Source organism: Corvus cornix, chromosome 2 (assembly GCF_000738735.6).
Source record: "Corvus cornix cornix isolate S_Up_H32 chromosome 2, ASM73873v5, whole genome shotgun sequence".
NCBI lineage: Eukaryota > Metazoa > Chordata > Aves > Passeriformes > Corvidae > Corvus > Corvus cornix.
In genome coordinates this window covers 150,722,739-150,741,545 of record NC_046333.1, presented here as the reverse complement: position 1 = coordinate 150,741,545, position 18,807 = coordinate 150,722,739, and the positions used below count along the sequence as shown (strand labels likewise).

The window sequence follows — 18,807 nt, the reverse complement described above, 5'->3', positions numbered from 1 at the left end:
TTTCCTCTTCAAATCTCAGCACTGGTTGAATTTCTCTCTAGAGATTGAAATGCTGTAGTGTGCTTCAAAAAGAGGGAAGTTTTACACAGCAGAGAAGGCAAGTTTGTATATGCAACCTGAAATGAGTAGCAGCCTAAGTGTGTACTCTCAGTTTACCTCTCCATGAAGGAAGTTTTTAAAGTGTGGACAGAATCCACTTGTCTTTTTTCAGTGTTAGATGTTAAATGAAAAACCATATTTGAGAATAAAGCTAAGAGGTTTCAAGCCAGAAGAGAGTGAGCTGGGGAGATGGGGTAAACTCAACAATAAGAAATTCCTAAAGTGACTCCACACTAACAGAAACACCTGAAGGTAATGAGCATTTCACTTATTGTTGTGGTGTCTGTATACACAAAGGAGCGGAATTGTTACTTTTATCCTTGGAATTGTGAAGTATTTATTTAATTTATGCTGTTACGAATTGACATTTCTGTAGTGGCTGGTGTTTGCTAAAATTAAGATACATCAGCCTGTAAGGACTTAGTGCTTAATGGAAATAATAGAGAAATACCATACAAGTAACCTGCTAAGTGCATATATGCAGTTTTGAGTATACTGATAGGACCTTCAGGCTTCCATTTCTTCTGTCCAACTTGTTTTTAGATCTAATGTATGTCAGTTAATGGCAGAAAACAGTCTCTTGCACTAAATTGTAATAGAAGAAAGTGCAGTTGCAGGAAGCTGTTCAGCAGACTTGTCCCAGAGGTGCAGCAGCTCTTCAGTTAATGCACTTGTGGGACTAATTTGCAGTGGAACATGGAAGTAAGAAATCTTCACAGTGTTTGACTTAAATATAGCAGCGGTGCTGATGGTGTCAGTGCCCCATTTGGGAAGGCCCTGGTGCAGTAACAGGATCTGTGTGAACGCTGGCAGGGAGAGATGACAGCGGAAACAGCAACTCAGGTGTTAGGAACAAAGGCTGGGATATGATCAGGTCTTTCATAAAAATATGTGTGTGTGTGTCTTAGCTGCAGAGCTTTTCCCTGTTTAAATCCTGAGATGTAAACGATTGTTTTCTGCCTGTGTGTATATAATAACAATAATAACGTATTTTTCTGGGGGTTATGTTTACTGTTATTTTCCTGACATCTGTTGTGTAGGCACATTTAACCAAATAATCTGCTTCAAAAGTAATAAATACTGCGATAAAACATTCCCAATACACAAAATTTAAAATATTTTAATGCACTTTTAAGTGTTTGTAGTAACTTAAATCATTTGATAGTTGTTAATTATAAATTGAATTTACACATTAGTTTCTATCACTGTAGAAAAATTAAAATCAAAAATGGCATTTTCTAATCCACAGTTTTAGATGCTTTACTCATGTGGCTGCAGTTGTGTTGTGTAGCCTAGTGACAAGCAGGAATTTTTTTGTGACTTCATAAAGAAAAAGAGCATGGAAACAATTAAACTTATACAAACAGAAGAAATGATGCAACCTTTATCTTCATGTAACTTTCCAAATTAATTGTCACTGCAACATCTCTTTGTGATGGAAGAAAGCTCCATTCCGTATGTGCTGATTTGGATTCTGTGCAGGAGCTGTTGGGTTTTTTGCTTCCCCCAGTTCTTGTGTCTCCTTGGCTGCATTTCTCCTGTCTTGAGGCATTTCTTACATGTAAGATAGTTTTGTTCCTAACTAGACAGCATGATGAACATCTTTTAAATGTACTTTACTATCTTTTTAAATATTGTGTTCTACCAGACTAAGGCATTCAGTATTTTCTCTGGGGGCTTTTTGTGATGTCCTGTTGCCACTTTGATTTCATGCTTTAAGTGTGTTTCAACTTTGTGTTGCTGTTTCATCATCTCCTCAGAGCAGTGCAGTTCATTTTTGAAATGTTTAGTGGGCTGCCTTTAATTTCAGGTGTAATTCTCTTTGGTATTCACGTTTCATCATGTTTTCCAGCCACAGACATGAATTGTAACAATCTGTTGGTGAGAGCAGGGCTAATAAATTTATTGAGCCTCGTTATTTCTTCAAATAGGTAGCAAAGCCGTCACCATCTGCCCCGATAATCTCTGCATCTGTTTCAGCTGCTACACCTGTGGTTAAAGTTCAGTTTCCATGTGGATTTTGTACCCAGTGTGACAATTTATTACTCAACTTTGCTGTTTCCTTTAACCAAGTAACTGTGCAGACCTTTTCCTTAGGTTCAGTTCAGTTTTTCTCTCATTTGTTTTATTGGTTCCCCTTTCTCATCCCCTCTCACTTGTATTTATTTTAGTTTTCATTAACCCCTTGACCTCTGTCCCCAGTCCATGTCCTTACGGACTTGAGTAATTCTTTCTTTCTGGTTCTTTATGGGTTCCAGTTTCTGTTCTGAACTCTGATGGGCACCTCAGGTCCCAGTCATGATGATGTGTACTGAGAGGGCAATAGAAAAGCAGGCAGGGACAATATAATGACTTAGAGTTTAATATAATGTATACTTCTTTAGTGTATAATTTTTAATATGTTCCATTTAGACTCTGAGACAGTGGTCATTGTTTGTAGCTCAAGACAGCCTTAGCATTTACCATAAAAATGTTCAGCAACTGTGTCTAATGTGCCTTGGTGACAAAAATCAGCATCCTTTCTTTTAATATTATTTCTTCTGTTCTGTGCTTGTCCACTTGAAAGCTTAAATGTTTCTCTAAAGATTTAAGAATAAAGAAAACATTCTGTAGAGTCCTCTTTATTTGCAAAGACTATCCCTGACACTTTTGAGCTCTTAAATTCTGTAGGTGATGATGGTGAATTTTGTATGTAACACTTAATTTGTGCGTAGTGACCTGTATTCTGTTGCAGTAATTACACTCATTGCCTTCAGTATAATCTTTGTCCTTCAGTTAGGTGAGCAAAGCATAATCCTGGTAATGAACAGGGTCAGACAAGGAAAATGCTTTTGATTTGCATGTGGCATTCCTGGCAGCCAGCAAATTGCTTCAGATAATGTGCTTTATTAAACAAGTATGGCCTTGCAGAAAAATTATTAGGCCAATGCAATTGTAGAGCTATTTTTTTCTTCTGTTTCCAAATGTATTTCTTTATTGTTACAGATATTTCAAGACTTCCCTTGCCAGCAGGTAAGTTCTCCTTTTTTTCATTTATGTCTTGATGTGACAGCAGGCAGCTTTTAAGGGCTTGCTTACCATATAGTCATGCTTTTATATAATCAGAATATCGGTTCTTACTGGCACTGTCATGGTACTTAGTCATGTGGGGATCCGAGGTCAAAACAAAACCTGTTGAGGTAGAGATTTTTTTCCATTTAAATGGTGTATTTTGACAAGGGGAGGAGGTAACTGAGGTGTATTTATAGGCGGTTGTTAAATATGCGTGTGAGGTAGTTAATGCTTAAAGTGACTCAGCACAATGTGGGATACAGCTGTCAGGGGAGCAGATTAGGAGTAGCCACAAATAGTATCAGTGGTGGTTCAGAGGGACAGTGTGCAAGGAAATGGGGATGGGGGTTTATGGATGCAAGGAATTTCCCCAGTTTATAGTAGGGAAAGTAACAGAGTGTTCACTTGGCTGGGGTCACAGGTGACTTGTGTCCGAGCTGCTCTATTGGACTCTTCTATCAGTGGTGTTTAAAAATTAAAAAAAAGCCCTAAACATAAAGAAAGACAATAAAACCCACCAAAAACACACACTTCACAAAAAATCCCAACCCTGCTGACCTGATTTTTTAAAATAGCATTTTTTGTTTATTGTTTGTTACATTTGGTCTTTAACAAAGTTTTACAATTCATGCATCCGTTTGTGCTGTGGGCTCGAGTTGTGATGCAGAGCTCAGAGTGAGGATGTCTCCTGTTCTGTGGCAGATGGAATTTGTTCATCTATTCCTTGTTTGTGCTGTGGAATCCTGACTAAAGTGCGCTTCTACTCCTGGTTGATCAAGGGATTGGGTGTTAGGCCTGCTGCCTTTTATCCTTGCCTTCTGCCTTGGTGATTTTGCGTATGTACCCATTCTTTCATTTCTCCTTGCTGATATTAATAGCTGCTCTGAAGGTAGCTGCTCTTTCCTTTTGGAATCAAATGGCAATTTCAGTTAAAAGCTTGATACATGGTACTTTGTAGTCTTTTCCACAAGAACTTCAGAGCAGCTCTTTTGCAAAAAAAATCATGTTTTCTTGGAGCAGTGAAGAGAAGTCTAAATGTGAAAGTTTTCTTTTAAGGAAGACGTCTTCAAAATGATTTTGAATGCTGAGAGTGATTGTCAGGCAGGCAAGTGCTTATGGAAAATATTGGAAAAATAAATACTTGGTGTTTAGGTCAGGTTGACAGGAAGATAAGTATTGTTGTACGGGGTTTTTCTGCAGCTTCTAGGACAAGGATGTATGATGAAACAACTTCTGAGTTTATATTTGGGACTTGAAGAATTTGGCTGGTGTGAATCTGAGTCACAGTGAGATTATTCTTTTCAATTTGAGTCTGTGTGTGGGAGTGTCCTAATTGTACTCCTTAACTGTGTCTTGGAAGTACTGATAGAGGGCAGAAGGTTTCCCAGGATTTCGAAAGGATGAGCTTTTCCCATGGCCTGGCAAGAGGCCTTTATAGAGGGTATAAAAACTACACACCGTGGCTTACCTGTAGCAGAGATCTGGTAGTGCCCCCTGGTAAGGGAACTAAGGAAACTTGTTTTAAAATCATGCTTAAAATACTGTCAGAAGGGAAAGATGGAGTCCCACAGAGGTCTGAATTGTCCTGTGGTATTTACAGTATTTTTATTAATGACCATGAAAATGGACATGTTGTGCCTTTATCTGCCAGTAACACCCAACACAAAGAGTTACGAGCGCACTGGATGATGTGATTAAAATTCAAATGAAATTTGATAAATTGAAAAAGCAGCCTTGATAAAAGATATAATATAATTGAATAAAGATGAGGTTCTGCGTTCAGATGGGAAGTTTTAATCAACAGAACTCATCTTTGCATTAAATAATGGTATTTTCTCATTTCAGGTTTTGAAGAACTTTTTTCTACTGGGTGCTGCTTTCAGCAGTGGACAATAGATGTCACTAGAAATGTTCTCACTTTGCCACCTGGTTTTAGTGCTCTAAATTTTCATCATAATATGGGGAGGTGGGGGCTTTTGCAGTGTTTGAAGACTTTGCAATAAGGAGGAGACTACTTCAGGTGGTGTCTTTATTGTAGTGTCTTCTTTGAGGTTGCATTATACATAAATTTGGTATAGTCAGTGATATATCAAGGTCATCCAGAACACTTATTTCATAGCAAAACCTTGTAAAAGAAGGATTGTTTCTGTGCTGGAGAATGTATTAGTTGATGAGGTTGTTAGTTAAATCATTACTCAGGAGAGTTATCCTGAATTAATCTGTATCCCTGCTTTGAAGTTCATGGGTAACTTGGGTTTTTACTGCCTTGTAATTGAGGCCATGGAGATGAGCTTAGAGGATTTTTGGAATGTGAACCAGGAGGGGCTTGGAGAACTATTTGCTAAAATATTATCATTTTGAAGGTGGATAGAGAACACAGTTCTCCTGTCTGTAAGGGAAGTTCTCTTGCAACACAAGTGTGTTCACAGCATCCCTCAGGGCATGGAAGACTGGTTTCCTCTGGTAAATGCAGTTAAACTTTCTCTGTTGATCCTGTTGGGATTAAAAACAATCCCTCCTGGATTTTGTCATGCTCTGAATTTAAAACAGCTCTAGCATCTGTGTGATGTAGGTGACTTTTCCTAAGAGCTGGTCTTTTGTTCCTGATCCTGCAGTGCAAATGTGTCTTCATTACCAGAATCAAGAAATAGTAAGGAAGCAAGAAACTGTATCAAAGAACTAGAGGAAAATAAAGACAAATATAAGAAATAAGCATATACTGGAATTTTGGTTAAAAATTCAATAAAACATTATGCCAAGATTGAATCTCAGGTACAGTTACTTGTTCTTGATGACTCCTCCAGATAGTAGCTGGTGAGTCAAATAAAATCTTGCTGACTCCTAGCATAAAATATCGAAAAATTAATAGGAAATAAGCATCCTTTGCCTGGTTCTAATTTCAGATATACAGCACATTTTAAGTCTGATGGTTTGTGTTCACTTTTTGCTGTATAATGTACAGTTTAGGTGTAAGCACCATTTGCACACAGTCATTGTTATCTTGAAGTATTAAATGGTTTTGTAACTATTTTTACTTCCAAGTTCTCATTTAGGACAAAAAAAAAAAAAAGTTACATAATTTCAGCTCAACCTAAAGTTGTTTCTGAATTAAAGGCATGTCCTCATTCAGTCTGTTGCTGTGTTTGGCCTTGCTGCTTACACTGGGCCTGCTCCTGATCCACTTAATGAAATCAGATTCATCTCCTGGCACTTTCCACAGCCTTGGAACAACCTCCTGCTACCCCTTCCTCTTACCCACTGGGCAGGAGATGGGGTGTTTAATGCTGTGCTGTGTGATAGATCTCCCTTACCCTAAATCTACACCTGCCTGTGTGATGAACCTAAATACAGCAACCAGAATTTCCAAAGCCCCAAAGGGTTGGGTACTTCCTATGATGTTAAAAGATGGAAAATTAAAAATTGGTTGAGGTATTGCCAGAGTTGCAGTAGGCAAGAATTGACAGAAATAAGGTTATGCAGAATTCTTAAAATAAATGTTCACATGTATTACAGAGGGTAATAAATTATGCAATGATTATTCATGCAGCTGAGAATAAACTCAGTAGCATGAGCAGAGAACTGTTGATAGTATCCCTGTTTAAAGGGGGGGGAAAGGTAACCAACTGTGTAGGCAGAAGTGAAAGAGTACAAAATAGTGGCTTTTTGATTTGTCACTCCAGTTTTAAGTAAGAATTAAATACAAGCTGCATTAAGACTGAACAGTTCCTCTCATTTCAGAATGCCTGGCACTGTGCTGAAGGAACTATACAAGGAAACATGTACTTTTCCCTCTAAAAGCTGTATTTTCAGTAATCCCTTCAAAAGTCAAGTATTTTTTCTTCTAGGAATCGTTGTGAATGTTACTAAGAATTCTGATTTTCATGCAACAGTAAACTTAATTTTCATATATTTTTAATGGCTTGGGTTATGATTTTATTTGTGTGATGAGTATGGAATTGAAGACATCTTAGTTTATGCAGTATTAGTGCTGTCAGTTAGAATAGCTGCCTGCATGCCCTGTACAGCTCTGAAGATGTGAGAAGACTTTTCTTCTTTTGATGCAGATGTGCCCTATAGCTTTAATTCTTTTCACTACCAGTGAGGCAGGTGCTATTTCTAGTTTTCCAAATGCCATATCATGAAACTGCTATTACTACTGGATGAAGTTATTGCTGACAGAGCTTCAGTGTCACTTGGAAGAAGTTTCTCTTATTTGTGCATTAGATCTTCCTGTTTTAGAATTCTGTTGAACAGTTTTAACAGGTTAATAATCTCTACCTCATAAGATGCATTTTCCTGTTGTTGTATACCTCTGATATTTGGAAAAGCAATGTATTTATCCCTTGTAAGCTATCACTGTTGATTATCTCATTTTTGTGTTGAATACTTGGGGAGATGACCACTAAGATCTTGACATGAAATCTGTGTATTTGCCAGCTTTTCCAGTGAAATTTTCTTGGCTTATTTTGGCTGTGCTTTTGACACTGCCCTCTTCCCTGCATTCCCATCCATATTTTATGGCTAATTGCCCAGACAGGGCAAGAGCAACAGCATGGTTTGTTAAGAAAAACATCTTTATTAATGAGGCTGAGCTAAGTAGTAGTATTGAGGTGATGAGATGTATTAAACACCTAAAAAAATTTTAAGTTAGCTAAGTTTTAGTGTTTTTCCTTTAGAAATTTGAGCCTGACAGTCCAGACAGTTTCCAGGCCATCTCACTGTTCATTTATTCAGTCCATAACTTCATCAGTTTGTCTGTCAGGATGTTGTCATGGGAGACAGTGTTGAAAGTCTTGCTGAAGTTAAGAGAAATGACAACTCTTCATTTGCCAAGCTTGTATTTTAATCAAAGAAGTTCATTAGGTTGATCAGGCATGTTTCCCCTTCCATAAATCCCTGCTGACTATTTCTGATCACCCTATTGTCCTCATTTGTTTAGAAATGGCTTCCAGGGTTGTTTGTTCCATCAGCTTGTCAGGAATGGAGGTAAGGGTGACCAGCCTCAGTTATCCAGATCCTCCCTTCTTCAAGTTCCATTTGCTTTCTTCTGGCTGTCAGGAACCTCCCCCATTTTCAAGGGCAGTCTGTAAAATGATTTGTAGTTAAGCAACTTGCCCTGGCTGCAGAACATTATTTTTCTGGGAGTGCGTATAGGGATGGAGGAAAAAGGGAGGAGAGGGAGTAGAAGAAAAGAAGTTTCAATATAGAGAATTGAGAGTAGTATTATAAAAAAAAATTCAGGACATAAACCAGGTGTATTGGGAATGATGTGGCACCCCTGGTATCTGCTCTAGTCTGATTTGATGCTCAAAGAAAGCGAAATTTGATATATTGGTCTCTTAATTGGACTATGACATGGTAGCATGAGGAGGTAGGGAGTAAGATTTGATGACATGAAAGGTCCTTTGAGTCCTCTGCCCCGTGTCCCTATGTATGTTAACAAGCTGGATCAATAAAGTCTGACACTTCAAAATAAACAAAAAAGTCAGCAATTCAGCACATTCCTCTACCATTTCCTGTCCGTAGCTCTGGCTTCCAAGGTTTTGGAGACATACACTGCTGTGAGGATTGTTCTTGCTTATTTCTGGGCAGTCATCTCAAAGTGGAAGAATTCCACTAATCAAGGGTGCATCACATGTAAATGTATCACTTGAATGTATAGTATCTAAGATTTTTTGTTTGTTTGTTTTAATTTCTGGTTTAGGACAAATGGGAAATTATGCTTCTTTAGAAAATGCTTCTTTAGAAATTGATATTACAAATGATGTCTTTAGGAACCATGCTGTTTGGAGGGATAAGGGTACTTTTCCTAGGGAAAATTGTTCTACTTATTTTTGCAAGTGACAAAAAAAGGTGTGGCTGCTCCACCCTGGATAACCTGAAATATCCTGAATTACAGTTATGCAACTCAGCTTTGAATTAAGTCAGCTGGACATACGCTTCATTCTTTTAAGTAGGGTATGTGTATTCCCTAGTTCGGGAAGTTTGTTTTAGAAATAGTAAGATTATTTTCTCGCTGAGGATCATGGACAAGAGGCTTGAGCCTCAGTGTCATGTGGGTACCTGGTGACGCTCCTCAGCCAGGTTTACCAGGAAGAGGCTTGTTAGTCTTTCATCTGAGAGGTGGGTAATTTATGTCTTGTGTAAATAAGGGTGTAGGGAATGGGGGATCATCTAGTGCTTTATTTTAAACATCCTAATAGTTGGCATTCTTCTAAAAAAAAATAAATAAAGCAAGTTTTTGACAGAACTTTTGGACAAAATATAAAAGAAGAAAACCTTGAAAATTCTTAGGGGGTTATTTTTTGAGTGGGGGGGAAGGGGACACCTAGGACAGAAACTATTGAATCTGAACTACAGATTTTTGTTGGTACAATATCAGAGGAATTGCAGTGGAACTTAGAGCTCTGTACTACATGCTGTCAAAAAATAAATAACTTGTAGTAGTGTTTTGCTTGGAACAGGATGCTTATGTACTCTGAGAAGATGTTTACCTGTTGTGGTGTCAAAGGAATACAGAGCGAAAATGGTTCCTTGTGGGTTCTGTGCTATTTAGATATAGGTGGATATCCAGGACCTGGCAGTTGACACTCAGCTGAGGCATTCCCTAAGTGAGGAAGGTTCATTGCACTCTGTACAGCCATATGTATGTTCTTGCTGGCAAACTGGCTGGTGGTGGTTGTGCAGAAACAGCTGGAGGGGTGTTGGTAAGGGTTATTCAAATGATGTACCTGGAGATCTGAATTAAAATTTTTTTCTGGTGATGCCTTAGGTTTTAACTTTCATATTTTTGAAATCCTGTACTGCCTAGTGTGTAACTCTGAAGTTTCTTGTAGCCTGTTGACTTCTGCTCTCTCATGCTAGGTAGACATCATAAAGCCTCTCCAGGCCTGCTCTGCAAGGGCACTCAGACTGTCCTAGGCCCAAAAAGTATAAACCAAAAGCCTCTAAAGGGGGGCAAGCTTGGGAAAAGTACATCATTAACTGAAGGATTAATTGGAGAATGAACCCTGATATGCAAATGAACCGGACTTAGAAAAGTGTGAAGAACCTGTGACCTGTTGTCCATCTTGGGGCCCATCTTGTCAGTGGCTTCTGGGCTCCCCAGGGCGTACCTTTGAAGGCCTTTCAAATAAATACCTACCTTTATTCCCTTATTCCTGTCTAGTCTCTGTTTTTAGGTGGCCACTTCAGGCATCACTGGACTCTTCCAAAGTACAAAAATGGGACATTGTATGGTTGCAAATTTTAGAAGGACTTTTTAAAAGGGTTTTTGGTAAGTGGTTAGGAATTTCAGAATTGTTTTTTACTTTCATAGTAGAAGGTTTTTTGGTTCATAAAAGTTTTTGGACAGGCAAGTTAGGGGATGTGTATCTGCTAAGAGTGATTGGAGAATTCATCTATCTTCTTTTACAGGACGAAAATCCAGAGCAGAGCCAGCCTCGCACATGGAGGGCAGTGAGCTCTGATCAGGGCATCAGGATATTGGGAATGAGACTCTGTTGCTCCTTTACAGCACACAACTTTCAGTGGAAGTCACTGAAAGTGTCTTGTTTCTGCAGAATTACTTAAGGAGAAGATGAAATTTGGCAAACTGAAGAGTCCAATAATCATGGTACCTAAATATGTGTTCTTTAGTCTGTTCTGCTGATGCCCATGATGCATTCACTCTGTTTTTATACAACTGTTCCACAGAAAGTGCAGTTTCTGTGAATTTCTGTAACCCCTTGCTGTAGTGTTGGTGTGTTACTACCCAGGGTTTTCACAGCAACAGCTATGGAGTAAAGGAAGGGTGGGGATAACAGTATGACTGAAAGAAAGAATTTGAATATCAAGCTGGATCTTGTGTAGTTGTGTGTGTTTCATTCTGCGAGACCTGGGCTGGGAGTGGCTTGGGATCTTCTCCCAAAATACACATGAGCTTGTTTGAAGAGGAACATCACTGACTACAGTGAACCAAGAGGAAAAACATTGCATGGTGAACTTTAATCAACTATTTTGTTGTAAGTTACGCCTAAAATGACCATAAATAAAGGATTATATGATCTTTCCTTTAGTTTATTTTTCTATCCTTTACAGCTCTTAATGTATGGTTTGAATGCTCTCCTTGTGTCCTTAGCTCATAACTTATTTGTGCTGGCTTTGTTTGCTCAGCAGAAGAAAGGAAGTAATAACAAAAATTGTTACCTATGGCTTCCCCCCCCCCTTCCCTTTTTTATTTTCAGAAGTTTAAGAATTTTAAAGTTCTTATTTAGGAAAATACCCCATCACCTTATGATAGCTGTGGTGTCTCTCGCAGGTCTTTTCCTTGGGGATCACTAATTTGAATATGAAAAACTGCAAAAATTATTTTGTCAGGTATAAAGCTGATGTTCTTCAGGTGTTCATGTAGAAGGGTCAAACTTAAAAACAACAAAATCTGTTCTTGTAGCAAGTACATTTTTCCTCAGGACTTCACTCTGACGAAAGGTCAGGATAACAGAAGTGGGCTGTTAAATGCCTGTGCTTCCATTAGTGTGCTGGAATTACACTTGAGATGGATGTGAAACTTCCTAAGAATTTCTTATATTGTTTAACTCTGGCTCAAAGATGTTTTCCAGAGTATATCTTCATGCACTAATTATTCCTTTAAGAAGATCATTAAAGTTTCTAGTTATTGTCCATTCAGATCACTTACTGGAATGGTTTCACATGTTTTTGTTGGTTGGTTTTTTTTATGGCAGTCTGTGAGAGTTATCTGTGATAACTCTTTTTTTGAAAGACTTAATACAGAGAAATACTAGAACTGTATTTCCAGGATTAATAGACTTTATGTTGTGATTCACATTGTTTTCAGATGTCTTAGTGGAGCAAATTTTCATGGATTTGAAGAGCAGCTTAACTAATATCTCTGATCTCTACTACAGATCTCTGTGGTGACAGTGACAGGACCCGAGGGAATGGCCTGAAGCTGTGTCAGGGGAGGTTTAGGTTGGATATTAGGAAAAGATTCTTCACCCAGAGGGTGGCTGGGCACTGGAACAGGTTCCCCAGGGAATGGTCACAGCACCAAGCCTGACAGTTCCAGGAGTGTTTGGACAACACTCTCAGGCACAGGGTGGGATTGTTTGGGTTGTCCTGTGCTGGGCCAGGACTTGGACTAAATGATTCTTATGGGTCCCTTCCAACTCAGGATATTTTATGATACTAATGAAAGGTTAGAATGCTACTAAGGCTTTTAGTCCCAGTAAAAAAATATTGATTGATGAGCACTGAAATTCCTGCTGACTGTTCCCTGGTCATCTACGTGTCCTCCAAGAGGTGGAGTAAAAGGTATTACTGAAATTTGGGGCTTTACTATAGAGAAGGGTGAGGGAGCCAAATGATGCAGTGAGATGTTAGAGGCAGTGACTACCACTGAGGTTCTGGAAACATCAGTAACGTAATTATTGAGATTTTTATACAGAACTCCTTAAGGTAGGGTATTAAATAGAAATTTTAAGGACAGTGATCAGGCTTTGTCTAATGACCTGCATCCTTCAAGATTTGAGGGGGTGAAGGAATTCTGCTCTTCTACCTCAAGAGAGATGTAACTTAAGTCATTCCTTGAAGATATTTAACCTATTAAGATGACAGTTTCACATCAACTCCTGCAATTTAAAAATTCTTACTATGCATTTATTTTAGGGTTCTTGAACTTCCCTATTCCCAGTTTAAGTTTATGACACTTATTCTTCACGTCTGTGTGGCCGGACAGGGTTTATATTCTTCCTCTGTTTATACATTCACTGATTTTTTTTTTTTTTTTTTTTTTTTTTTTTTGTCCTGGTCTCATGTTCACTTGAAAGCTTTAGTACTGAGTCTTGGTTGAAATGGATCAGATGGGGTTGTGAAGAGCAGTACCAGAGGTTTTTGGAAGTTGTGTTTTGCAGCTCAGAACTGCACAAGAGGTGAGCTCTTGGCCCTGTCAGATGCTATTACATGCTGACAGTGTTGGCCCTGTGATGTTTGGTAAAGTAGGTCATTCAGGCTGCCATCAGAAAGGGTTTTTTTGGTTTTTTGATGTTTTGTTTACCATCTGAAGGCATAAGGTACTTATTTAACATCCTTTCTTCAGATCTGAAGAAAGGCTGTGCCCAAACATCTCTTTCCCAGCTGTATGAGTTGGTTTTGTACATCTTGGTCTTGCCTACTTTCATTTTTATAACAGCATTCTTGCACATGTGTTTTCAGCTTCACCAAAGCGCTTCCTCTTGTGCTGAAGTTGTCAAGTCAGTGGGTAAAGTTTACTACACTTCAAGCTCAGCTGAGTTTGGAGCTACAGAGCAGAGGTTGCATTGGTCTGCTCATCAATTTACTGCTATGAAAGGATGCAGAGAGGGGATATGTGCTGTCTTTGACACACTGAATGTTGTTTCATCGTGTTTCACAGCTGGTTACCTCAACTGAGTTGAGTTGCATTTGGTGGTGAACTCCTGGAAGCCTTTTTTAAAACGAAGCAACAAGTTCTTGTGTTTCTGAGCTCTTTGATACCACTCTGCAGGCATTTTCCTAGGTAAACAGAACTTGTTCAGCAGAACTGTGCAGTCTTGTGTAATTGGAGGAGCAAATGAGGCTAGGTGGATTTTGCATTGAGTAAAAGATTTTGTGTTAGCTGAGGATCACCTTTGATTCCCTGTAACAGCATAAAATGACAGCCTGAGGAGCTGCTCCTTGAAAGTTTATTGCTGTTCTCATGAAGCAGCGATGTAGCTGAAAGCTCCTGAAAAGTATATGTCCCTTCTTGGTACAAAATAGGAAGAGGGGTGATTAAATTGAACAGGAATTGAATTTTCTGTGGCTTAGAGGTTCAGCTACACCTGGCCTCTACTAGAGGTTCTCCTAAACAAAGCATCAAACTATTTTTTGGAATTTTTCAATCCAAATTTTGCTAATTACAAAGGGAAAGGGGGATTTGTGCCTATTTAACAATATTTTCTTATTTTTTTTAAAATACGCTTTTCTTTGCTTAATAGCTCAGGCACAGAATTTGCTTGGTTAAAAGAGCAGCCTTAATGTTAGTGTTATAAAACTTTAAAAAGATGTTGTGTAAAAATTAATAATTAATTTTTAATTTTCTGTTTTCATAAAACTTGAAGGGTATGAGCACTAGCTTGTTGATTTATTCTGTGACTCTGGAATTTTAAACTTAAATAGCTCTTTGTTTCAGCTATAAGAGTTTGTTTATGCATCAGGGATTTATGCTATGCTCATCCATCACTAAGAAATACGATATGAACTGCTCCACCAGTGTGTTTTCATATATAAATTGAATAATACTGCATTATTGTGAGGTCATGGGTTACTGTTTTATTCAGTTTGTAATGGCATTTAATAGTTTGGGAGTCTGAGGAGTTGCCGATGTTATATCTGTGGTTTATGTAACACTGGGAGTCAGGTATAACTTTTTGCTAGAAAGATGTTTGCAACTAAAAATGGTTTGGTGAGCTGTTGTTCTAACTTTGTATTTGGCATCTGGAGGAGAAGCAGGACAAGGAAGACACGTCCAGATGACACCATTTCAGGTAAATAACTGGGCCCTACCTAACTGCACAGCTTTCTTACTTCCTTTTGTGCAGTTGGTTCTTAGATAGATGAGAGAGAAAGCAGCCCGGATACACTGAGAAGAGACACTGAAGAGATTTGCTGACCCATAGGCAACTTCATTTTCCTATATCTCTCTCAGAAGATGTGGCTAATTATTTCTAGGTTATCCTTGAATTGATAAAGGTTGATTTTAAGAAACATTTGTAAGGTCAACTGATCCACTCATGGATTCCTTCCACTGAACAAAAGTAATCCTCACAGAATGCAATTCCTTTAAACAGCATCAAAGGGCTCGGGTCCTTCCCCTTCAGATACCTTCTGCTGTGTTTACCTCATAAATGGAAGGTTTTCACCATAAAAAAGGGAAGTTTTATAAGGTTATAAGTCAAGAAAGGTTCTGGTGACCATTTGGATTGCTTTGTCTCATTCCTTCTCCAGTCACCCCACATCAGAGAAGCCAAACTGATAAGCACTGTGAATCTGTCACAGACCAGAATGATCAGATTTTATTTTGCAGTAAAGTAAGGAATACTGTGTGTAGGATTCACTTTTTCTCTTTTTTTCACCTCTTCTCTCCAGGTCTCCATGAAGTAGATTTTAGCTTTAAGCAATGGAATAGTGAATGAACTTCTCAAAGATGTCTTGAGGATAGAAATGGTTTTGTTGGGTCGATTTGTTTTGTAAATAGCCTAGAATAAGAAGAAATAGAGATTTTGAATCAGTGTCCTAAGGAAGGAGTAATTTTAAACCTTTTTCAGCTTTCATGGCATTGACTTTATCCTTCTCTACAGTAAAGCCTTCAAAAAGTAAATGGAAGGAAGTGGGAGAAGATGAGCGGCTTAGTCCACCCACAAGGAAATCTGCTACAGCTTTCATGCCTGAAAACTAATACAACCCATATGGGTTTAAAAAAATGGCTAGTCTTTATTTATGGAATAATAAAAATAAAGTTAACTTAGTGGTCCTTTTAACATCTGGTGTCTTAACAGCATAGGCTGGGAGGCTGAATTGCTGTCTGCTCTGCTGCACAGCATCACAGGATCCCTTGGGAAGGGGAGGTATGGGAAACCTCATTAACACTGCATTCCTCCTGCTCTCTCCCAACACCCTGATCTGTTTTGCTCCCCACCTCACTACTACCAATAGGTTAAGATTTGAAAATAAAACCAGTGAATTCTGTCAACTACTATTTTGAAATGTAGCTCAAATGATCATAAGGCTAAACAGGTGATCATGCTCCAGAAAGTCACAAAGTGTTGTTTTAAAACCCTGCACTTTTTGGGAATACCAAAAATTATCCTACTATTAAGCTTACCAAATGGAGAAATACAACAATAAATTGAGTATTGGACTGACTTTTTGCCAGAAGAATGTCTTAAGCAGAGATTCTCAGCAGTTTATATTCTAGAATGAGTTTATATAAGTGCTCTCTATCTTTTTTCTTCAGGAGAAAAATGGCCTAATGTATTCTGGAGCATGGAATTAGAGTTTGCTCATATTGCAAAGTTTAAAATGAATTCACAGTGGTGATGCTGCTTCTCAGTTGTGCTGAATCATTTCTGTTGAAAAACTGGGCTTGGATTTTGACACTCAGAGTAAAAGATCATTTTTCTTTCAGTTCTGCCTGTCAGAATGCTCATAGTTAAATAAGAAAGACCATCTCTGGTGGCAGGGTAATGAGGACGGAGCATCTCAGTCTTCAGAGACCCTTGGAGGCCATGGAGCCCATCCCCCTGTTCTCCTCTGTGCTCTTTGGCAAAGGGTGTGTAGGAGGGCAGTGAGCTAGAGAAGGTGTGGGTGGGAGGGGAAAGGGGTTGCTTGTGGGCAAGGATGATAGCTTTAGAGACCAGGTAATCCAAGGTAGATTTCCAAATCAGCCTTAGCAGACCTGAGCTTAGAGTAAGGCAGAGGTCAGTTGTCGTTTCGGATTTGTTGTAATGGCAGTGCACCATTTCTCAGTAGTTCCTGTGAACAAAGATGATGCTTGTGTGACTTTGGCTAGGGGAAACTTAGGGCAGATAATATTTTCCCCTTCTAAATAATGCATACACCCAAAGAATAGTTAGAATAATTAGAAAAAACCCACACAAAGAACTAACTTGAGGGAGTGAAGATGAATGAAGATTATGGTGCAGTTACAGTGTCTGGACAGCATGTTTGGGGAATTCTGGATACTAACATGGAAAGCAAATTAATTTGGATGCAGAAGATTGTCACTTGATCAATAAAAATGTTTTAATTTTTAGAACATTAATCAGGCACTCTCAGCTTTATAGGCTGCAATTGTCATGGTAGAAAGCATTTGTGGCTTTACCAAAAAAATCCTGCACTTGTCGTGAGGGTAAACTTTGTTTGAAAACTTTATCAGCAAGATGAATGCAATGAACTCATCTTCCATCTCCTACGTGAATATGCAGATCTCCTTCAAAACAATGCCTTTGTTCTTCAGCTTCTAGTAATTACTAGAGGGATGAACCAGTAGCCCATGAAGTGGCTAAGACTATGAATTATCGAGTCCAAAATAATAATAAGCATCACCATCATCATCACAGAATGGTTTTGGCTGGAAGGGACCTTCAAGATCATCTATTTCCAACCCTTATGGACACAGTCACCTTATACCAGACAAGGTTGCTCAAAGCTACATCCAGCCTGGCCTTGAACACTTAATGGGATGTGGTATCCACAATTCCTCTAGATGTGTATCATCATCCTCACAGTGAAGAGTATCTTCCTAATACTTAATTTATACACATTTTCTTTCAGTTCAAAGCCATTCCTCCTTGTCCTATCGCTATGTGCCCTTGTCAAAAGTCCTTCTCCAGGGCACTGGAAGGGGCTCTAAGTCTCCCTGGAGCTTTCTCTTCTCCAAGCTGAACAGTCCCCACTCTCTCATCCTGTCTCCAGGGCAGAGGTGCCTCTAGCCCTAGTGCTGCTGATGTTATTGCTGTGCTCTGGGCTGTAGCTCTTCATTTTTGTTATAATAAGAGAGTGGGCTGCTCTTTTCTCTCTTGGAGGAGATCTCTCTGTTGCTGATACGTTCATCTGGTGGCTGAGGTGTCGCAGAAGAGGAACTGAAAAGCAAATTTCTGTTCTGCTGTCCAACACTGCTGTGGTACCGATCTGTCTGTTTACATCACAGTTTCCAAATCCTGAGCTCAATTTTGTTTCTCAGGGCAGTGGAATTTGGACAAGTATTCTCTGTTTGGTTCTGTCCTGGTCTCCTTCCCAACAGTGCTCCAACTTGCCAGCCAGTTTGATCAAGATTTGATGAATAGAGATATTAACTGATGTGAAAATATTCAATTGAATAGCAGAGAGTTCCTAATAATGCCATTTACTGAGGGAGAAGCCATGGTCAGTTCTGTGCTGATGAGACCTCTGGGACACCCCAAGGACATAACCGTGGAGAAAGCCAAGGTTTGCCAGTTTGTCTGATGGGTGTTTTAGAGCTTTATTTTTGTTTGGATAAGCTTGAGTGGAAAAAATTAGACAACCTTTTATGTGTTTCGCAATCGTTAAAAAAAACTCCAAAACCCCCAAAACAAAACAACAAAAACCCCCAAACCAAAACTGTTGAACCCTTTGTTCCCCAAAGCTTTGTGATTTTTGAAGGCGACATTCAATAGGAGACAGGCTCAGCACTGCAAGGAAAATTAAAATTAAAACTAAATACCTGGATACAATTAAAAAAATGCTTCTGACTTTTCTCCTCCCCTTACTTTCTAAAAGATGATTCTGATAGTCAGTAGTCTTTAAAAGCAGGCTGAAATTGAGCAACCAAAATCATAGTCACAGCAGAAAAGTCTAAACTTGAATTTCCTTGGGGCAAAATGCCATTTCTTAGTTGACCTTGGCCTGTCTGTTGTTATTGGGGTAGTCTGAGCTTTTTTTCTGGTTAGAATGTGTGCTTCAGGAAAATGGCCCGTGCTTCTATATGTTCTTAGTAAAAACTTAAGCATTCTTTTTCTACAGTAAGTATTTTTTTAGGATTTTCTTTGATAGCTGCTATCATCATCGCTTACATAGAGACTACTATGCAGATACTATCAGTGTGTGTCAGCAGATGCATCTTGCACAAGAACCAACATT

General features: G+C 38.8%; 1 protein-coding gene across 3 annotated transcripts in view; it reads left to right on the top strand.

The window, feature by feature from the left end:
* The window catches only part of PTK2 (protein tyrosine kinase 2), a 193,944-nt gene that overhangs the window by 38,237 nt on the left and 136,900 nt on the right, over positions 1-18,807 (top strand). Inside the window, exon 3 of one of the 3 annotated variants that reach the window (XM_039548587.1) lies at positions 3,085-3,111. The exons of the other annotated variants lie outside the window; for them this stretch is intronic. The gene's annotated coding sequence lies outside the window, so the exon portion shown is untranslated. The remainder of the gene's footprint in view (positions 1-3,084; positions 3,112-18,807) is intronic. 3 annotated transcript variants of the gene reach the window in all.